We start from the raw sequence: 24,518 nt of genomic DNA on the forward strand, positions 1-24,518 counted from the left end.
CAAATGGGGGCAAGATGAAGTCACATGGGGCCAGGATGGGAGAACATATGAGGACAGGATGAAGACATGAAGGGTCCAGAATGGAGTACATATGGGACCATGTTGGGGGAAATTATTACTGTAGGGGTTAATTATGGATATTATTACTGCTGTGATGTATTTTATTTTTGAGGATACTGTTTTTAGTGAGGGGGGTGTCCTGTTACTGTGCAGGGCAACACTATGTCCCTTTTTTTTCTTCATCTTGTGTAGTGTAGAAGTTAGGGAAAAATTGGGGATTGTGCTCTGGAAACTGCTCTAGATAACTATGTTATTTTCTGCAGAAATAAGGAAGAAATGATGGCGGTCTGTGCTGGATAAAGAAGAAAAGCGAAGATGAGGGACTTCAACTTGAGATGTCACCGGTGAGTTAGGGTGTTACCTGTATTCTTACACTATACACTATATACTACATACAGGGCTCCTGTGTATAATGTCACTGGTGATCACTGTATTACCTGTACACTGACACTATATATAGAGCTCCTATGTATAATGTCACTGGTGATCAATGTATTACCTGTACCCTGACATTATACAAAGAGCTCCTGTGTATAATGTCACTGGTAAACGCTGTCTTACCTGTACAGTTACACTATACACTGTATAGTATATACAGAGCTCCTGTGTAAAATGGCGCTTATGGTAATATTAGTATTGTGGGTTTTTTTTATTAATGATCAGTATTCTACACTGTGTTCCAAATTATTATGCAAATAATATTTTCTCCGATTTTCCCAAATTACCTATATGAATTGCAGTCGTAATTTTCCAGTCAAATAACTATTAGAGTACAATTGAAAGGTTTTTGTACAAACTGCCTATGATAACAGTGTATTTTTAAAAAAATAAAAAACTCAAACTGCACTCAAAATGCATGTTCCAAATTATTATGCACAGCAGAGTTTTCAACCTTTTCATTTTAATAAAGAACAAAAAAATGGTCATTTTTTTAAATTATAAGCATTAGCAGGTTATTACAAACTGAAATCAAACAGTTTTCAACTCAAAACTTTATTCTAGGTGATGTTACATTTGCACATAGGACCGCTTGTTCGAAAGGAGCTTCTGAACTCTCTCAACCATTGAATTTGTCAGGTTTTGGATGGTTTCTGCTTCAATTGTTTTGCATGAGGACAGAATACCCTCCCAGAGCTGTTGGCTTAGATGTGAACTGCCTCCCGCCATCATAGACACCCCTTTTGATGATGCTTCAGAGGTTCTCAATGGGGTTGAGGTCAGGGGAGCATGGGTGCCACACCATAAGTTTGTCCCCTTTTATGCCCATAGCAGCCAGAGATGCAGATGTGTTATGTGCAGCATGAGACGGGGCATTATCATGCATGAAATGATCTCGATGGTCCAGATGGATGGAGTGGAGGATGGCTGGTTGATGGACACCCCATGCAAACACGGCTACGGCGCTAACAAGGAGGAGGTGGAGTAATGTTTTGGGCTGGAATCATGGGGAGAGAGATTGTCGGCCCTTTTAGGATCCCTGAAGGGGTAAAGATGAACTCCATAATGTATGTTGAGTTTCTCAAACAGCACTTCCTTCCATGGTTCAAGAAGAAGAACCGTGCATTCCGCAGCAAGATCATTTTCATGCATGATAATGCCCCGTGTCATGCTGCACATAACACATCTGCATCTCTGGCTGCTATGGGCATAAAAGGGGACAAACTTATGGTGTGGCACCCATGCTCCCCTGACCTCAACCCCATTGAGAACCTCTGAAGCATCATCAAAAGGGGTGTCTATGATGGCGGGAGGCAGTTCACATCTAAGCCAACAGCTCTGGGAGGGTATTCTGTCCTCATGCAAAACAATTGAAGCAGAAACCATCCAAAACCTGACAAATTCAATGGTCGAGAGAGTTCAGAAGCTCCTTTCGAACAAGCGGTCCTATGTGCAAATGTAACATCACCTAGAATAAAGTTTTGAGTTGAAAACTGTTTGATTTCAGTTTGTAATAACCTGCTAATGCTTATAATTTAAAAAAATGACCATTTTTTTGTTCTTTATTAAAATGAAAAGGTTGAAAACTCTGCTGTGCATAATAATTTGGAACATGCATTTTGAGTGCAGTTTGAGTTTTTTATTTTTTTAAAAATATACTGTTATCATAGGCAGTTTGTACAAAAACCTTTCAATTGTACTCTAATAGTTATTTGACTAGAAAATTACAATGACTGCAATTCATATAGGTAATTTGGGAAAATCTGAGAAAATATTATTTGCATAATAATTTGGAACACAGTGTAGTATTCAGTCACTATGTGGTGGTAATATGTGGTGTGATCATGGTGTGATGGTATTTGTCTCGTGTATGTGGTATTATTCGGTCATGATGTGATGGTATCATGTGGTCTGGTTATGGTGTGAATGTATTTCTTCCGAGCTAGTGCACCCCCTAGTTTTAGGGACAGGGTAGGAGCCCCTGTTCCCATATCACCCGACAGCTGTGTCGTGACAGGTAATATGTGGGTTGGTTATGGTGTGACTGTATTTCTCCCTTGTATGTGATATTATTGATCATTTTTAAAAACTGTATGTGACACATTCCCTTAAAGAAAAAATAAATAAAAATTGGCTAAAACAAAATCTTCTGGGAGCAATCCAGTGCGCGCCTGTGTGCGGTGATGACAGCCCCTTCTTGTGCACGCTCCCGCTCTGGTCCTCTGTACACAGTGGGCAGCGCATGCGCAGATTGAAAGCTTTGCTTGCCAATAGATGCCTCTGCACATGCTCACTGCTAAGCTACTGTGTCAGCCAATCACAGCGCTCCATCAGTGACATATGCAAATGAGCTTTTGGGACAAGGGACAGAAGCAACGTCTTTTCAGGGTAAATCTCCTAAATCTCCACTGTAGCTGGGCTTTCTATAGCAGGAGGGTGTTCAGCAGGGGCGGCTCATTATATTAGCAGGCGCCGCTCCATTCTCTTGTGATGAGTCAAAAAAATGTCTCTCTCCCTAAGTTCAAAAATTCTCATTTTATGGACTATAAATACAGCTGAGGCCCAGTAGTATGCTGGAGGTGAGAGGAAGGTCTGCACAATAGAGGTGAAGTGATGCCTCAGTGATCCTCTGGTTTTTTTATTACTCCATTAATCAGATTTTATTTTAAAGGAACTATAAATACAGCTCATGTACAGTGGAATATAAATATATATAATTGTATATATAGGGGAGAGGAGGTCTCCACAATAAAATAAAAGTAATAAAAAAAGAAATCTACAGATGTGATGTGACGAACACTGGAGAACACTGAGCACAAGGCATATATAGAAAAAACTTTATTGAAAATAGAAAAATCACATAAAAAAGTGCATATTCCAAATACGTGCAGGTTGCGGAACAAATTAGTATACAGAGATAGATAAAAGAATGGCCATGGTCACACTGCAGTGAAGAATAGGGAATACCCGTAATAATAAATAACCGAAATATAAGCTGCAAATACGTAGGTACTCACACGACACAGTACCAAAAAGTCCTATATATATATATATATATATATATATATATATATATAGTAAGGAAGTAGATTCGAGTAAGAGCAATCAGTAAATGATTATAAGAACCGACGACAACATGGATAATATATATGTAAACATAAAGACAGTTCAAAAAGGTGTCAGGCATAAAACCTTTAGAAATATCCAAAGTATATGTATTGTCAGATATCAGTGACTCACCGATATAGTCACCAACGATTGCTCAGCAAGGGGGAGGGAGAGGTAGGAAGGAGTGGAGGGGGTGGGCGAACAGGGCAGGAGCGAGCAAGTGTGGGACCTGCAAGCCTCGACGCGCGTTTCGCAGGATTGGCTTTGTCAAGAGGCGTCGCAATTCAAAGCACCGGCGTCTTTTTTTAAATATACCGCTCGATTGGTCACATGTCCGATCATGTGACCGGAAGAAGATGGCCGCCAACCGGAAGACGTATACGGCGCATGCGCGGGGACCGTCACAACATCCCGTTCCCCGCCGCGTCCGTCATGACAACTGCGCAGCCCCAGAAGTGCCAAACAGACAACGTCCGGAGCAGCGCCGGCACCATGGAGACAGACTCGCGGGATCGCAGGAGGGTGAGTAGCCCCGTGCATGTGCGCCGCCTGCCCAGAGGGCTGCATCCAGCTTCCACCGTAGATCCAAGTCCATATTTTATGTACGATCATATCACATGGGAGTACATGTCTCCTAGATTATAATCAGTGTGCATACATCTAAAACAATAACAGGCATCCAAATACATATAGTTAAGTACAAGGACTAGGAATTTAAATTCCAAGGCAGGGAGTGAGCAGCCGAGGGGGCAGAGTCCGTAGGAGTCAGTCAGCCATTCCTTTTCTTTTTGTTCTATAGAGATCGGAAGGGGTTTCAACAAGATGGAAACATCAGAGCCGGTATAGGGACCACAAATGGAAAAACACTAAATAGAGGGAATATGAGAAAAAAGAAAAGTTAAAATCAAGAATGTTAAAAGTAAATATTAAAATGAGCAGACCACAGGAGCTCGTCCCGCCACTAGAAATATACAGAGCAGGGGCTACAGGAGAGCAGAGATTCAATACCAAGAATATTGGATTATATATGATACAGGGAGAGATCAACTGTCTCTGAGTCAGGGTTGGATGTAACCCTCCAAGAATATCAGATAGATAATAAAGGGAATAATAGTTCAACTGAGGCGCAGAGCAACACCGTTAGATGTCATAGAAAAGGTGAGAAGCCTAGATTTTCATTCAGACCCCGTGGTGCCAGGGTGTCAAGAGTGATGATCCATCGCGCCTCCTTTTGTGCCAGGAGGCGTTTAGCATTCCCACTCCGGGAGCCAAGGCACACTTTATCAATCCCCCGCACTTTAAGTGAGCGGGAATCACAGTTATGAGCGGCCTTGAAATGCCGTGGTAGTGTCTTCAGCTCCCGGGGATCAGTGGCTGTTCGTGCTGCGCCAATGTCCCGAACATGTTCCCGAACTCTGATTCCAAGCTCCCTAGTTGTTAAGCCAGTGTATATCAATTGGCACCCACATGTGGCAAGGTAAACCACGTGTGTGGTGCCACAGGAGATAAAATGGCGGATGTCAAATTGGCGGGAGCCATCAGAGTTGGGGAATGATGTACAACGAAGGACATTGGCACAAGCAACACAATGGCCACATGGGAATGAGCCCACCGTGGGACCAGGGGATCCAAATGGATTAGGCCGGAAGGGGACATAGTGGCTCGCAACCAAAATGTCCCCCAACGTTTCAGAGCGTCGTGGTGTCATAAGTGGGAAATCACCTATCCGCACCCGCAGGGAGGGCTCCGTGTTAAGTATACCCCGATGTCGAGAGAGAATCCGCCGCATAGCTCCCCACTCGTGATTGAATGTGGATATGTAGCGGATCCTCTCCGATGTCCCATGCTTGGGCACCATAGAGGGGTGGATAAGATGATCCCTAGGAGTGTCTCGGGCTCTCCTATAGCCACGACCGATACATCGGTTTAAAACGCTCAGCAGGCTCGTAACCAGGAGCAGGACATCGTGGAAAGATTCTTTCCACGATTTCGCTGCTCCCCTGATTGTTGGTGAGCCTGCCTGTTTGACAGCTCACCAGCGACTACATAGCGACGCAGCAACGATCCCTGACAGGTCGTATCGTTGTCGGGATCGTTGCAGCGTCGATAAGTGTGACGGGGCCTTTACTGTATATAGCTAGCTGCTATCCACTGTGACAGAGTCACTGGTATGGTATATAAGGGGAGGTATGTGTCGCACAGGTTGCTGGCCTGTGTGAACTGAAACCAGTGGACTTTCTGCCAGCATGTTATATGCTGATGGGTTAACTCACTTAAAGGGCGAGGTTTCAGGGGAATGACAGTGATGGGAGGGACGTCATTCCCGATACCTCCGGCTGTGGCTGAGCTTCATTTAATTATTCTGTCCTGTGTTTTTTCCTTTGAGTTGTGTTTGGAGAGGCGAGGTCTCCAGACTGGACAGCCATAGCTCAGGAGGAGCTGAAGGCTGGACATAACCTGTGTAGACGACCCGCACACACGTATATGGACTGTGCTACAGTTTATCTTTTGTTTTGTTGTTTAGCCAAGTAAGGCTGTATTTATTTTGCTGGAGTGCAGAGCTTTATGCTGTTAATAAAGCCTGCAAAGAAAACCTGGGTTCCTGAGTCTACTTCCGGAAGTGGCCGAGCAAGTCGTCCTACCACACTATTAAATATCAAATATATCTATATCTTCACTAACTGCCTTCACCGTGCTAGTATTTGATAAGTTCTATATTCAGTATCCCTATGTACATACATACACTATCTTACCCGACCCCTATCTAACTAAGTGGCCGGACAGAAAATTAATAGAAACTTTTTTTTTTCCTTTTTTTTGTAAAGCCGCACTATGGGGACAGAATGGAAGATGACATGGGCGTAGAATGGGAGATGTTATTGGGGCCGAATGGGAGATGACATGGGGGCCGAATGGGAGATGACATGGGGGCAGAATGGGAGATGACATGGGGGCAGAATGGGAGTTGTCATTGGGGCCGAATGGGAGATGACATGGGGGCAGAATGGGAGATGACATGGGGGCAGAATAGAAGATGACATGGGGGCCGAATAGGAGATGTCATTGGGGCCGAATGGGAGATGTCATTGGGGGCCGAATGGGAGATGTCATTGGGGCCGAATGGGAGATGTCATTGGGGCCGAACGAGAGATGACATGGGGGCCGAATGGGAGATGACTTGGGGCAGAATGGGAGATGACATAGGGGCAGAATGTGAGATGACATGGGGGCAGAATGGGAGATGACATGGGGCAGGATGGTGCAAAATAACCTCGGCACTCAATATGTGAAAAATAGATGTAAAATTTATTACAGTCCAAACAAAACAGACGTTTCGGCCTTAATCTGCGGCCTTCATCAGTGTGGTCTACAACCAAAAATAAGATAACAATCAAATTACAGAATATAAGTGTAAGGTTAGACAGAACAAAGGATTTTAGATAAAGAAAATACTAAAAATAAAAAATAAAAAATCAGTGTCACTTTTAGAATGAATTCAGTACACATAATAGGAGGCTTCAGTAAAAAGGAACATACCAAGTTGTTTGGAGTCAGGTGTATGGGGAGAGTGGGCAGTTGCCTCTGGGAGCATGTGTCAATCCTGTAGAAGTAGGTCATTAGGTAAGGTGCCAAAAACCCCAAATATGCTAGGGTGCTGTCAGTTTATCAAAATGGTGCCTACCTGTTCATCTGTAAGGGAGGTCCTAGTGTCCAAACGCGGTGTCCACCGCTGGTTAGTGTGAGGTGACACAGTATGGTAGTCCATGGTACTATTTAAAGGCGCAGGGGGGGATGGTGATTGGCTAATGGGCCCATGGTAGTGAGTGGTGGAACGCAGCTCTGCGTGTCAGCAGAGTAGCGTGCGTTCCGTGAAACTGGATGTGACGTCACCGGATATGTCATCCGTGGAGACAGGAAGTCCTATGCGTTTCACGTACAGACAAGTGCGTTCCGAGAGACCGGATGTGATGTCACCGGATGTGACGTCATCTGGATATGACACGCGCGGAAAAAGGAAGTCCTATGTGTTCCACAGTATAGGAAGTGTATCTCCATACATAGAGGTGTGCGTTCCACAGTCAGAGGGGGCGGTTACTGTCATGGTGGTCATCAGTCATCATGTCACGTGGATAGAAGTGCATGGTGGTGAACTAGGAAAGTGCATCCAGGGCTGTGTAGTCCATTCTTTTGTGGTGGATCAGTGATCAGTCCATGGATGGTGTCCAACATAACATAATGTCGTTATAAATTTTATCTGCAATATAAAATGAATAGTTAAGACCAATCATAACCATGGGATAACAATCACGACTTGTAATGTTGTTAATTAGCTTATAAATACATATCAATACAGATAGATCCCATCATGTTGTGTGAACTGACCACCGGTTCAAGCACTTAATCCATTCGAGGTGAATATCCATCAGATGAAGGAGGCCAAGTCATAGTCCCTGTTGAGACCCCTGGGGGCAAGGGACTGTAGTTCGTGTATCCAGTATGCCTCCCTCTGTTTGAGCAGGCGTACACGATCGCCACCTCTCCGTGGCGGTCATACCTGTTCCAATACTTGGAATTTCAATTGTGAGATCTGATGTCCTTGTGTGATGAAATGGAACGGGATAGGTAATAATGAATTTTTGCAACGGATGGTGGATTTATGCTTGGAAATTCTGTCCTTAATTGGTTGGGTGGTCTCACCGACGTATACAAGGTCACATGGGCACTTGATCAGATAAATGACAATTGATGTGTCACAGGTGAAGAAATTGTGTATTTTATATCTCTTCCCAGATTGTGGATGTTGGATGGTATCGCCCCGTATGACATTGTTGCATTGCATGCATTGCAGGCAGGGGAATGTGCCTGTCCTGGGATTCTGTAAAAATCTCTGCCTTGGGCCTGGGTTTGCCCCTCCAATGTCTGCACGTACTAAAGAGTCCCTCAGGTTAGTTGGTCGTTTGAAACAGGGTAGAAATGGCATTTGGAAGGATGGAATGTCTGGGTAACCTGTGCCTAGTATGTTCCAATGTTTCCTGATAGCTTTGTGGAGTACATAAGCGTATGGATGGTACGTGTGTACAAAGGGGATACGATCCCTAGTATGGGTGCGTTGGCGGGCTGGCGTTATGTGCTTCTGGTCCAGGACTGAAGTGGGGTAACCTCTCTCTAGAAACTTGTCTCTCATTTCCCGGAGTCTCGCCCTTTTAAGCCGTTCATCGGTTACAATTCTGTCCACTCTTTTAAATTGGGACTTGGGGATGGAATTTTTCATGGCCCTGGGGTGGTTACTGGTAAAGTGCAACAAACTGTTGCGATCGGTTGGTTTGGAGAACAGATCTGTGGATAAAGTGCCATGTTGGTCTTTCAATACCGTAGTGTCCAGGAAACTGACCTGATGAAGATCGCTGGTCATAGTGAAATTGAGGTCTGTGTTAAGGCCCGAAAAGAATTCAACTAAGGACTCTTGTGTCCCGGCCCATACGCAAAAGATGTTGTCTATATATCTCTTCCACATGATGGAATATCTTTGAAAGAGTGGGTGTGGATAGACGACATCACTTTCAAAGGCTACCATGTAGCAGTTTGCGTATGGGGGGGCCACATTTGATCCCATGGTGGTCCCTCTCACCTGGAGGTAGAAGGTATCTTGAAATAGGAAAACATTTCTGGTGAGAACTAAGTTGAGGAGGTCTATGCAGAGACTAGATATCCTGGAGTCTGTACCAGATTGTGACAGTAATTGTTGGACCATGGTTATGCCTCGCTTATGGGGTATGGATGTGTATAGGTCCTTTACGTCGAAGGAGACTAGGATGGCATTGGAGGGAACTTGTCCGATGTCTCTTAAGCCTTCCAGGAAGGCACCTGTGTCCAACAGATAGGATGGACTACGCTGGGTCAAAGGTGTGAGAATTTTCTCTAGGAAAATTGAGAGTGGTGATAGTAATGAATCGGTGGAGGCCACTATGTGCCTGCCGGGGGGTTGCTCCAAATTTTTATGTATCTTGTGTAGAACATAAAAGACTGTAGTAATAGGAAATTTCTTAATAAGAAATTTGCTTGTTTTAGAGTCTATAACACCCGCTGTTTGGTATTTCTGGACCGTGGTCTGGATTAGTGTATTTAAACACGGCGTGGGGTCACTCGGTAGGGGTCGGTAGGTTGTTGTGTCTCCCAGTTGTCGTTCTATTTCTTTGATATAGTCATTTTTATTCATCACTACGATCGCTCCCCCTTTGTCTGCTGGTTTGATTATGAGTGATTTGTTATCTTTTAGTTCCCTCAAGGCTTGTTGGTCTAATGGTGTCAAGTTCTGTTGATAGTGTAACTTGCCCCTTTCACAATATGTACGTAACTTCTGAAAAGCCCCATCTATGAAACCAAAAAATGTCTCTAGTGCATGCGTGCCGTGTGGTGGTCTGTACATGCTTTTGTTCCGTAGACCAAGTTCCTCGGCCGTGATGAGTGCCCTAGTGTCAATTTGACTCTGGTTCTGAATTGGTATTGGTTTGGAGAAATGCGTTTTTAATCGTAGTGTGCGATAAAATCTCTGTAATTCCATGTCCAACCGAAATGTGTTATATCTACCCAGTGGACAAAAAGACAAACCCCTTTGTAATACAGATAACTGGGGAATACTTAGGGTATGTGAAGATATATTTACCACCAAGGGGTTGCTTGGGACCTCGTTACTCGATTGTAGTCCATGTTTCTTGTGTTGCCTGCACCGCCGCGTCTTCTTCTTTGTTGTCGTCGTGGAAGGCCTAAAAAAGGAGCAGAAGGAGAATGATGATCTCGTCTGTCCGCCTCCGAGTCTGATGTAGAGGCGTCTGAGGGGGATTTGCTGTAGTGGTAGAAGCTTTTGGCCGTAGATGAATTGTCCCGCCATCGGTACACTCTATTCAATGCGTAATCTTCCATGTCCCATGCAAATTTTGACCTTTTTCTTGCTTCTGTGTCCCGTTGGTGATTCTCAGTGTTACTCTTGATCTTGTTTTGTAGACCAGCGTATTCTTCCGGAGTTATAGTTGTCTGGAGTTGGGTCTCTATGTTTTTGATTTCTTCCTTCGTCGTGACGGTGGCCTTGTTTAGAAAGTCAACAGTTAGTATCATTAAATCAAAGGAACATTTGTTTAGAATTTGTTCAAACTTAGTTGTATATTCAGTATTATTCGCGAATAGGGTTGGCCGTAGCTGTACCCTCAGTCCCCTTGGGATGCGCTGGGTTTTTAGGTACTCGGTTTGTGTGGCACAATGTAGTTCCTGGTTGACAAGATGTCGACGTTCCCTCTCCAAATCTCTCCCCCGGGTTTCCTTGGGTGCGACCTTCAAAAAATCACTGGAAAATCTTGATTGTGCCAAAATACTAGAAGTCTCCTCAGCATTATATGAGAAGGTAAGCGGAATAGACATGACACTACAGTGTGCAGGTGGGGCAGGATGGTGACATGAAGACAGAATGGGAGATGACATTGGGGCCGAATGGGAGATTACATGGGGGCCGAATGGGAGATGTCATTGGGGGCCGAATGGGAGATGTCATTGGGGGCCGAATGGGAGATGACATGGGTGGGGGCCGAATGGGAGATGACATGGGGACCGAATGGGAGATGACATGGGGGCCGAATGAGAGATGACTTGGGGGCCGAATGGGAGATGACATGAGGGCAGAATGGAAGATGACATGGGGGGCAGAATGGAGACAAGGGGGGCAGAATGGAGACATGGGGGCAGGCTGTAGACTTGGGGGCAGAATGGAGACATGGGGTCAGAATGGGAGATGTCATTGGGGCCGAATGGGGGATGTCATTGGGGCCAAATGTGAAATGACATGGGGGCCGAATGGGAAATGACTTGGGGCCGAATGGGAGATGACTTGGGGCAGAATGGGAGATTACATGGGGGCAGAATGGGAGATGACATGGGGGCAGAATAGGAGATGACATGGGGCAGGATGGTGACATGAAGGCAGAATGGGAGATGTCATTGGGGCCGAATGGGAGATGTCATTGGGGCCGAATGGGAGATGTCATTGGGGCCGAATGGGAGATGTCATGGGGGCCCAATGGGAGATGACATGGGGGCAGAATGGAGACAAATGGGGCCAGGATGGGAGAACATATGAGGACAGGATGAAGACATGAAGGGTCCAGAATGAAGTACATATGGGACCATGTTGGGGGATATTATTACTCTAGGGGTTAATTATGGATATTATTACTGCTGTGATGTATTTTATTTTTGAGGATACTGTTTTCAGTGAGGGGGGTGTCCTGTTACTGTGCAGGGCGACACTATGTCCCCTTTTTTTTTCAACTGGTGTAGTGTAGAAGTTGGTGGAAAACTGGGTTATGTGCTCTGGAAACTGCTCTAGATAACTATGCTATTTTCTGCAGAAACAAGTCCTGGCTGGAAGAAATGATGGTGATCTGTGCTGGATAAAGAAAAGCGAAGATCAAGGACTTCACCTAGAGACGTCACCAGTGAGTCAAGGTGTTACCTGTATATTTACACTATACACTACATACTACATATAGAGCTCCTGTATATAATGTCACTGGTTACCCTGTATTACCTGTACACTATACACTATATTCAGAGCTCCTATGTACAATGCCACTGTAATCACTGTATTACTGTACACTATTTACAGAGCTCCTGTGTATAATGTCACTGGTGATTACTGCATTACCCGTACACTATACACTATATTCAGAGCTCCTATGTACAATGTCACTGTGATCACTGTATTAACTGTACACTATATACTGAGCTCCTGTGTATAATGTCACTGGTAATCACTGTATTACCTGTGCTCTATATACAGAGCGCCTGTATATAATGTCACTGGTGATCGCTGTCTTACCTGTACACTTACACTATACACTGTATAGTATATACAGAGCTCCTGTGTATAATGGCACTTATGGTTATATTGGTATTGTGTTTTTTTTTATTAATGATCAGTATTCTAGTATTCAGTCACTATGTGGTGGTAATATGTGATGTGATCAATGTGTGATGGTATTTGTCTCTTGTATGTGATCTTATTCGGTCACTATGTGGTGGTAATATGGAGTCTGGTCATGGTGTGGCGGTAGATATTTCTTGTACATGGTATTATTCGGTCACAATGTGATGATAATAAGTGGACTGGTTATGGTGTGACTGTATTTCCCCTTGCATGTGATATTATTGATAAATTTTAAAAACTGTATGTGACACATTCCCTTAAAGAAAAATAAAGAAAAATTTACCTAAAAAGACTATTGGATGTTTTAACAAATGTTTAATAGGTTAGAGTAGAGTAGAATCATAGAATCATAGAATCATAGAATCATAGAATGGTAGAGTTGGAAGGGACCTCCTGGGTCATCTGGTCCAACCCCCTGCTCAAAGCAGGATTCACTAAATCATCTCAGACAGATGTCTGTCCAGCCTCTGTTTGAAGACGTCCATTGAAGGGGAACTCACCACCTCTCGTGGCAGCCTGTTCCACTCATTAATCACCCTAACTGTCAAAAAGTTTTTTCTAATATCTAATCTGTGTCTCCTCCCATTTAGTTTCATCCCATTGCTTCTAGTCTTTCCTTGTGCAAATGAGAATAAAGATGATCCTTCTACAATGTGACAGCCCTTGACATATTTGTAGACAGCTATTAAGTCTCCTCTCAGTCTTCTTTTTTGCAAGCTAAACATTCCCAAATCCTGCAACCGTTCCTCATAGGACATGGTTTGCAGACCAGTCACCATTCTGGTCTGAGTAGGGTCCAGCCAGAAGAGTCTCCTTTTCATGGTGGTGGCTTAAAAAAATCTTTTGGCCAAAACAGATTCTTCTGGCTGTGTATGTGATATTGTGTTCAAAGGGAACTGATAATGTGTGATTGGTGAGGACATGGTGTGGAAGTGGAGTTTTTCCAAGAGTGGATGGTGGGGCGTTGGAAGGTTGAGGGGTGGAGGTGGAGCTGGGGTGCAGGAGGAGCTAAGGTGGAGACTGGGGGTAGTCTCAAAGGGGCCCGAACATTTTGCCAGTATGGGGCCCTGAAATTCCTGGTGGCAGCCCTGACTGTTAATACCAAATATGCTGGGAGCAATCCTGTGCGCTCCTGTGTGTGGTGATGACAGCCCCTTCTTGTGCACGCTCCCGCACTGGTCCTCTGTACACAGTGGGCAGCGCATGCACAGATTGAAAGCTTTGCTTGCCAATAGATGCCACTGCGCATGCTCACTGCTAAGCTACTGTGTCAGCCAATCACAGCGCTCCATCAGTGACATATGCAAATGAGCTTTTGGGAGAAGGGACAGAAGCAACGTCTTTTCAGGGTAAATCTCCTAAATCTCCACTGTAGCTGGGCTTTCTATAGCAGGAGGGTGTTCAGCAGGGGCGGCTCATTATATTAGCAGGGGCCGCTCCATTCTCTTGTGATGAGTCAAAAAAATGTCTCTCTCCCTAAGTTCAAAAATTCTCATTTTATGGACTATAAATACAGCTGAGGCCCAGTAGTATGCTGGAGGTGAGAGGAAGGTCTGCACAATAGAGGTGAAGTGATGCCTCAGTGATCCTCTGGTTTTTTTATGACTCCATTAATCTGATTTTATTTTAAAGGAACTATAAATACAGCTCATGTAAAGTGGAATATAAATATATATAATTATATATATAGGGGAGAGGAGGTCTCCACAATAAAATAAAAGTAATAAAAAAAGAAATCTACAGATGTGATGTGACGCCTCAGATAGATAGATAATGGGTAGATAGAGGAAAGAACTATGATATGCCATGGACTTCCATAGCCCCCACCCTAGATGTGCCCCCATCCATTGTTCCTACAGTCCCTCTTTCCTATTGTACACTTGCTTTGGCAAAATGAATGTGAATTTAGTCCGGCCAATAAAGCTAATTTGAATTTGATAGATAATGGATAGATAGATAGATCCATTTATCATTCAGTGAATATCTATATATCTACCAATGTATCACCTATCAAGCTGTTCATTATCTTTTATCAACTTATATAGCTAGCTGCTATCTGTTAAATATCAAATATATCTATATCTTCACTAACTGCCTTCACCATGCTAGTTTCTGATAAGTTCTATATTCAGTATCCCTATGTACATACATACACTATCTTACTCGACCCCTATCTAACTAATGGAGTGCTGCTGCGCTTTCTTTCTATATGTATTGTGCAGTTTCTGCAGCTAGCACCTGTTCACATTAGGATTTGCTGGTCAGTTTTCTTATTACATATTACTATAGGAGGTTGTAACTGCCTCCTGTTTGACCTTGCTCTCCTCCCATTTAACCAGCAGGTGATGTATATTCTATTCTACCAGCCCATTTAAATTGTAGGTGTTTTAGCCCAGAAGTGACATGTTTTGTCCATGTAGGCTTATAGCCCAAGAGAGGCATTTGGCAGAGTAGTACCCATCAGATGGGAGGTCACCTTGCAGCGGTTGATGGGCACACATGAATTGGCCAATTTATGCGCTAAGAACCTCCATTTTTTGTAAGTAAAGCTTAGTGAGTAATAACACAGTTTAGATCAAATGCTTTTATTGTCTTTATGTATCTTGGCCATAATGGAGTGCTGCTGCGCTTTCTTTTTCTGTATATCTAACTAAGTAGCCGGCCAGAAAATGAAAAGAAACCTTTTTTTAAACTTTTTTTTTGTAAAGCCGCACTATGGGGACAGAATGGGAGATGACATGGGGGCAGAATGGAGACATTGGGGGCAGAATGGAGACATTGGGGGCAGAATGGGAGATGACATGGGGGCAGAATGGAGACATGGTGGCAGAATGGAGACATTGGGGGCAGAATGGGAGATGACATGGGGGCAGAATGGAAGATGGCATGGGGGCAGAATGGAAGATGGCATGGGGCAGAATGGGAGATGACATTTGGCAGAATGGGAGATGACATAGGGGAAGAATGGGAAATGACATGGGGGCAGAATGAAGACATTGGGGGCAGAATGGGAGATGACATGGGGCAGAATAGAGACAGTGGGGGCAGAATGAAGACATTGGGGGCAGAATGGGAGACGACATGGAGGCAGAATGGAGACACATGTGAGCAGAATGGGAGATGACAATGGGGCAGAATGGGAACTGACATGGGGCAGAATGGAGATAATGGGGGCAGAATGGGAGATGACATGGGGGCAGAATAGGAGATGACATGGGGCAGAATGGAAAGAGGGGGCAGAATGAGAGATGACATGGGGCAGAATAGATACATTGGGGGCAGAATGAGAGATGATATGGGGCACAATGGAGGCACATGTGGGCAGTATGGGAGATGACATCGAAGCAAAATGAAGGCACATGGAGGAAGAATGGAGAGACATGAGGGCAGAATGGGAAATGACATGGGGCAGAATGGTAGGTGACAATGGGGGCAGAATGGTAGATGACAATGGGGTCATAATGGAGAGACATTGGGGCAGAATGTAGACATGGGGCAGAATGAGAACTGACATTGGGCAGAATGGGAGATGACATAGGGCAGAATGTAGACACATGGTCAGAATGGAGACAAATGGGAGCAGAATTGAGACAAATGGGGACAGACTGGAGACAAATGGGAGCAGAACGGAGACAAATGGGGGCAGAATGGAGACAAATGGGGGCAAGATGAAGTCACATAGTCACATGGGGCCAGGATGGGAGAACATATGAGGACAGGATGAAGACATGAAGGGTCCAGAATGGAGTACATATGGGACCATGTTGGGGGATATTATTACTGTAGGGGTTAATTATGGATGTTATTACTGTGATGTATTTTATTTTTGAGGATACTGTTTTCAGTGAGGGGGTTGTCCTGTTACTGTGCAGGGAGAGACTATGTCCCTTTTCTTTCTTCATCTGGTGTAGTGTAGAAGTTGGGGAAAAATTGGGAAATGTGCTCTGGAAACTGCTCTAGATAACTATGTTATTTTCTGCAGAAGCAAGTCCTGGCTGGAAGAAATGATGGCGATCTGTGCTGGATAAAGAAGAAAAGCGAAGATGAAGGGCTTCACCTAGAGACGTCACCAGTGAGTCAGGGTGTTACCTGTACACTTACACTATACACTATGTACTACATACAGGGCTCCTGTGTATAATGTCACTGCTGATCACTGTATTACCTGTACACTGACACTGTATAAAAAGCTTCTGTGTATTATGTCACTGGTAATCATCTATCTTACCTGTACAGTTACACTATACACTGTATAGTATATACAGAGCTCCTGTGTAAAATGGCGCTTATGGTAATATTAGTATTGTGTTTTTTTTTTTTTATTAATGATCATTATTGTAGTATTCAGTCACTATGTGGTGGTAATGTGTGGTCTGGTCATGGTGTGGCGGTAGATATTTCTTGTACACTAGATGGTGGCCGATTCTAACGCATCGGGTATTCTAGGATATGTCTCCCGACCCTCCTTTATAATGCCCCATGCAGGAAGTCACATCCCCCGCATATAATGCCCCATGCAGGAAGTCACATCCCCCGTATATAATACCCCATGCAGGAAGTCACATCCCCCGTATATAATGCCCCATGCAGCATGTCACCTCTTCCCCATATAATGCCCCATGTAGGATGTGACCTCTCCCCCCATATAATGCCCCATGCAGGATGTGACCTCTCCCCCCATATAATGCCCCATGCAGGATGTCACCTCTCCCCCATATAATGCCCCATGTAGGATGTCACCTCTCCCCCCCATATAATGCCCCATGTAGGATGTCACCTCTCCCCCCCCATATAATGCCCCATGCAGGATGTCACCTCTGCCCCCATATAATGCCCCATGCAGGAAGTCACATCCCCCGCATATAATGCCCCATGCAGGAAGTCACATCCCCCGTATATAATACCCCATGCAGGAAGTCACATCCCCCGTATATAATGCCCCATGCAGCATGTCACCTCTTCCCCATATAATGCCCCATGTAGGATGTGACCTCTCCCCCCATATAATGCCCCATGCAGGATGTGACCTCTCCCCCCATATAATGCCCCATGCAGGATGTCACCTCTCCCCCATATAATGCCCCATGTAGGATGTCACCTCTCCCCCCCATATAATGCCCCATGTAGGATGTCACCTCTCCCCCCCCATATAATGCCCCATGCAGGATGTCACCTCTGCCCCCATATAATGCCCCATGCAGGATGTCCCCTCTCCCTCCCATATAATGCCCCATGCAGGAAGTCATATCTCCTGTATATCCATCCCCCCATAGTGCCCCATGCAGGTCCCCTATGGCCCCATACAAAAAAAAAAAAATCCAATACTCACCTCCCTTCTCAGCTGCTTCTCTGGACTCCAGCGAAGCCGGCATGTTCACGCTGTGCGCTGTGACCGGTCAGGAGAGAGCGCGGTGTAAAGACGTCACCGCGCCTTCTGACCTGAGACGTCACAGAGCATCAGCGGAAGACACAGGAGCTGCTGCGGAGGCATGGGGAGGGGTAAGTATGACGCCGGTGCCGGGGTCCTGATCGAGCGGGCGGAGGGACGGGAGGAGAGGGGAGGGACGGGAGGAGAGGAGAGGGGAGGGGAGAGGAGGGGAGGGGAGGGGTAAGTATGACGCCGGGTGCCGGGGTCCTGATCGAGCGGGGGGAGGGATGGGAGGAGAGGGGAGGGGAGAGGAGGGGAGGGGTAAGTATGACGCCGGGTGACGGGGTCCTGATCGAGCGGAGGGGAGGGACGGGTGGAGAGGGGAGGGGAGAGGAGAGGAGAGGTGGAGAGGGGAGGGGCGTCACACTTGTCCTCGGGAGATAAGCGGCCGTAGCCGCTGATCTCCCGACGATAGCCGCATGTAGGTCAGCGGCGCCTGCGGTTGGGGGACTTATGCTGCGAGCAGCTGGCTGCATCTCCCGGCTGCATCGCCGCTGACCTCCGTGCCGCACATGAGCCGCTAACGGCCACCATGTTTTTCAGAAATGCCGCATCGCTGATTGGCCGTGGCCGGACCAATCAGCGACCCGGGATTTCTAGGACAGACAGACAGACAGATAGACAGACAGACAGACGGGATAAGACAATTATATAGTAGATGGTATTATTCGGTCACTATGTGATGGTATCATGTGGTCTGGTTATGGTGAGACTGTATTTCTCCCTTGTATGTGATATTATTGATCATTTTTAAAAACTTTATGTGACACATTCCCTTAAAGAAAAATAAATAAAAACTTACCTAAAAAGAGAATTGGTCAATTAGACAAATGTTTAATAGGTTAGAGTAGAGTAGGGTCCGGCCAGAAGAGTCTCCTTATCATGATGGCGGCTTTAAAAAATCTTTTAGCCAAAACAAAAGCTTCTGGCTATGTATGTGATATTGTGTTCAATGGGAACTGTTAATGTGTGATTGGTGAGGACATGGTGCAGAAGTGGAGTTTTTCAAAGAGTGGACGGTGGGGCTGTGGAAGGTTGAGGGGTGGAGGTGGAGCTGGGGTGCAGGCGGAGCTAAGGTGCAGCCTGGGGGTAGTCTCAAGGGGGCCCGAACATTTTGCCAGTATGGGGCCCTGAAATTCCTGGTGGCAGCCCTGAATGTTAATACCAAATATGCTGGGAGCAATCCAGTGCGCGCCTGTGTGCGGTGATGACAGCCCCTTCTTGTGCACGCTCCCGCACTGGTCCTCTGCACACAGTGGGCAGCGCATGCACAGATTGAAAGCTTTGCTTGCCAATTGATGCCACTGCGCATGCTAACTGCTAAGCTACTGTGTCAGCCAATCACAGCGCTCCATCAGTGACATATGCAAATGAGCTTTTGGGACAAGGGACAGAAGCAACATCTTTTCAGGGTAAATCTCCTAAATCTCCACTGTAGCTGGGCTTTCTATAGCAGGAGGGTGTTCAGCAGGGGCGGCTCATTATATTAGCAGGGGCCGCTCCATTCTCTTGTGATGAGTCAAAAAAATGTCTCTCTCCCTAAGTTCAAAAATTCTCATTTTATGGACTATAAATACAGCTGAGGCCCAGTAGTATGCTGGAGGTGAGAGGAAGGTCTGCACAATAGAGGTGAAGTGACGCCTCAGTGATCCTCCGGTTTTTTTATGACTCCATTATTCTGATTTTATTTTAAAGGAACTATAAATACAGCTCATGTACAGTGGAATATAATTATATATATAGGGGAGAGGAGGTCTCCACAATAAAATAAAAGTAATAAAAAAAGAAATCTACAGATGTGATGTGACGCCTCAGATAGATTGATAATGGGTAGATAGAGAAAAGAACTATGATATGCCATGGACCTCCATAGCCCCCACCCTAGATGTGCCCCCCATCCATTGTTCCTACAGTCCCTATTTCCTATTGTACACTTGCTTTGGCAAAATGAATGTGAATTTAGTCCGGCCAATAAAGCTAATTTGAATTTGATAGATAATGGATAGATAGATAGATAGATAGATCCATTTATCAGTCGGTGCATATGTATATATCTACCAATGTATCACCTATCAAGCTGTTCATTATCTTTTATCAACTTATATAGCTAGCTGCTATCTATTAAATATCAAATATATCTATATCTTCACTAACTGCCTTCACCATGCTAGTTTCTGATAAGTTGTATATTCAGTATCCCTATGTACATACATACACTCTCTTACCCGACCCCTATCTAACTAAATGGCTGGCCAGAAAATTAATAGTAACTTTTTTTTTTCCCTTTTTTTGTAAAGCGACGACATGGGGACAGAATGGGAGATGACATGGTGCAGAATGGGAGATGCCATTGAGACAGAATGGGACATGACATGGGTACAGAATGGTTGATGACATGGGGGCAGAATGGGAGATGACATGGGGCAGAATGGGAGATGACTTGGGGCAGAATGGGAGATGACATGGGGCAGAATGGGAGATGCCATTGAGACAGAATGGGAGATGACATAGGGACAGAATGGGAAATGACATGGGGGCAGAATGGGAGATGCCATTGAGACAGAATGGGAGATGACATGGGGACAGAATGGGAAATAACATGGGGGCAGAATGGGAGATGCCATTGAGACATTATGGGAGATGACATGGGGACAGAATGGGAAATGACATGGGGCAGGATGGAGATATGGGGGCAGAATGGGAGATGCCATTGAGACAGAATGGGAGATGCCATTGGGACAGAATGGGAGATGCCATGGGGCAGAATGGGAGATGCCATTGAGACAGAATGGGAGATGACATGGGGACAGAATGGGAAATGACATGGGGCAGGATGGAGATATGGGGGCAGAATGGGAGATGCCATTGAGACAGAATGGGAAATGACATGGGGACAGAATGGTTGATGACATGGGGCAGAATGGGAGATGACATGAGGCAGGATGGAGATATGGGGGCAGAATGGGAGATGCCATTGAGAAAGAATGGGAGATGACATGGGGACAGAATGGTTGATGACATGGGGCAGAATGGGAGATGACATGGGGGCAGAATGGGAGATGACATACGGGCAGAATGGGAGTTGACATGGGGGGCAGAATGGAGACATGGGGGGCCGAATGGGAGATGTCATTGGGGCCGAATGGGAGATGACATGGGGGCCGAATGGGAGATGACACGGGGGGCCGAATGGGAGATGACATGAAGGCAGAATGGGAGATGTCATTGGGGCCGAATGGGAGATGTCATTGGGGCTGAATGGGAGATGACTTGGGGCAGAATGGGAGATGACTTGGGGGCAGAATGGGAGATGATATGGGGGGCAGAATGGGAGATGACATGGGGGCAGAATGGGAGATGACATGGGGGCTGAATAGATTAATTGGGTGCAGATTTGGAGATGACATAAGGGCAGAATAGAGAGACAGGACAAAATAGAGACTATGTGGGCAGAATGGGAGATGACATAGAGGAAAAATGGAGACATTGGGGACAGAATGGAGACAATGGGGGTAGAATGGGAGATGACATGGGGGCAGAATGGAGACATGGAGGCAAAATGGGAGATGACATGGGGGCAGAAAGGAGACATTGGGGGCAGGATGGAGACACACGGGGCAGAATGGGAGATAACATGGGTTTAGAATGGATACATGGGGCAGAATGGGAGACGACATGGGGCAGAATAGAGACATTGGGGGCAGAATGGGAGATGATATGGGGCAGAATGGAGACACGGTGCAGAATGGAGACACATGGGCAGCATGGAAGATGACACAGAAGCAAAATGAAGGTACATGGAAGAAGAGTGGAGAGACATGAGGGCAGAAGGGGAAATGACATGGGGCAGAATGGTAGATGACAATGGGGTCAGAATGGAGACATGGGGCAGAAAGGGAACTGACATTGGGCAGAATGGAGATGGCATGGGGGCAGAATGGGAGATGACATGGGGCAAAATGTAGACACATGATCTGAATGGAGACAAATGGGGGCAGAATGGAGACAAATGGGGGCAAGATGAAGTCACATGGGGCCAGAATGGGAGAACATATGAGGACAGGATGAAGACATGAAGGGTCCAGAATGGAGTACATATGGGACCATGTTGGGGGATATTATTACTGTAGGGGTTAATTATGGATATTATTCCTGCTGTGATGTATTTTATTTTTGAGCATACTGTTTTTAGTGAGGGGGGTGTCCTGTTACTGTGCAGGGCAACACTATGTCCCTTTTTTTTCTTCATCTGGTGTAGTGTAGAAGTTGGGGAAAAATTGGGGAATGTGCTCTGGAAACTGCTCTAGATAACTATGTTATTTTCTTCAGAAACAAGGAAGAAATTATGGCGGTCTGTGCTGGATAAAGAAGAAAAGCGAAGATGAGGGACTTCAACTTGAGATGTCTCCGGTGAGTTAGGGTGTTACCTGTATATTTACACTATACACTATATACTACATGCAGGGATCCTGTGTATAATGTCACTGGTGATCACTGTATTACCTGTACACTGACACTATATACAGAGCTCCTATGTATAATATCACTTGTGATCATTGTATTATCTGTACACTGACACTATATACAGAGCTCCTGTGTATAATGTCACTGGTAATCATCTATCTTACCTGGACAGTTACACTATACACTGTATAGTATATACAGAGCTCCTGTGTAGAATGTCGCTTATGGTAATATTAGTATTGTGTTTTTTTTATTAATGATCAGTATTCTAGTATTCAGCCACTGTGTGGTGGTAATATGTGGTGTGATCATGGTGTGATGGTATTTGTCTCTTGTATTTGGTATTATTTGGTCACTATGTGATGGTATCATGTGGTCTGGATATGGTGTGAATGTATTTCTTCACAGCTAATGCGCCCCCTAGTTTTAGGGACAAGGTAGGAGCCCCTGTTCCCTGATCATCCGACAGCTGTGTCGTGACAGGTAATATGTGGTCTGGTTATGGTATGACTGTATTTCTCCCTTGTATGTGATATTATTGATCATTTTTAAAAACTGTATGTGACATATTCCCTTAAAGAAAAATAAAGAAAAATTGGCCAAAACAAACGCTTCTGGCTATGTATGTGATATTGTGTTCAATGGGAACTGTTAATGTGTGATTGGTGAGGACATGGTGCGGAAGTGGAGTTTTTCCAAGAGTGGACGGTGGGGCTGTGGAAGGTTGAGGGGTGGAGGTGGAGCTGGGGTGCAGGTGGAGCTAAGGTGGAGCCTGGGGGTAGTCTCAAGGGGGCCCGAACATTTTGCCAGTATGGGGCCCTGAAATTCCTGGTGGCTGCCCTGACTGTTAATACCAAATATGCTGGGAGCAATCCTGTGCGCTCCTGTGTGTGGTGATGACAGCCCCTTCTTGTGCACGCTCCCGCACTGGTCCTCTGTACACAGTGGGCAGCGCATGCGCAGATTGAAAGCATTGCTTGCCAATAGATGCCACTGCGCATGCTAAGTGCTAAGCTACTGTGTCAGCCAATCACAGCGCTCCATCAGTGACATATGCAAATGAGCTTTTGGGACAAGGGACAGAGACAACATCTTTTCAGGGTTAATCTCCTAAATCTCCACTGTAGCTGGGCTTTCTATAGCAGGAGGGTGTTCAGCAGGGGCGGCTCATTATATTAGCAGGGGCCGCTCCATTCTCTTGTGATGAGTCAAAAAAATGTCTCTCTCCCTAAGTTCAAAAATTCTCATTTTATGGACTATAAATACAGCTGAGGCGCAGTAGTATGCTGGAGGTGAGAGGAAGGTCTGCACAATAGAGGTGAAGTGACGCCTCAGTGATCCTCCGGTTTTTTATGACTCCATTAATCAGATTTTATTTTAAAGGAACTATAAATACAGCTCATGTACAGTGGAATATAAATATATATAATTATATATATAGGGGAGAGGAGGTCTCCACAATAAAATAAAAGTAATAAAAAAAGAAATCTACAGATGTGATGTGACGAACACTGGAGAACACTGAGCACAAGGCATATATAGAAAAAACTTTATTGAAAATAGAAAAATCACATAAAAAAGAGCATATTCCAAATACGTGCAGGTTGCGGAACATATTAGTATACAGAGATAGATAAAAGAATGGCCATGGTCACACTGCAGCGAAGAATAGGGAATACCCGTAATAATAAATAACCGGAACAACGTCCTAATATAAGCTGCAAATACGTAGGTACTCACAAGACACAGTCCCAAAAAGGCCTATATATATATATATATATATATATATAGTAAGGAAGTAGATTAGAGTAAGAGCAATCAGTAAATGATTATAAGAACCGATGAGAATATGGATAATATATATGTAAACATATAGACAGTTCAAAAAGGTGTCAGGCATAAAACGTTTAGAAATATCCAAAGTATATGTATTGTCAGATATCAATGACTCCCTGATATAGTCACCAACGATTGCTCAGGAAGGGGGAGGGAGAGGTAGGAAGGAGTGGAGGGGGTGGGCGAACAGGGCAGGAGCGAGCAAGTATG

This window comes from Phyllobates terribilis, unplaced genomic scaffold, assembly GCF_046119375.1.
Source record: "Phyllobates terribilis strain yellow unplaced genomic scaffold, ASM4611937v1 Scaffold_9__5_contigs__length_417890890, whole genome shotgun sequence".
Taxonomy (NCBI): domain Eukaryota; kingdom Metazoa; phylum Chordata; class Amphibia; order Anura; family Dendrobatidae; genus Phyllobates; species Phyllobates terribilis.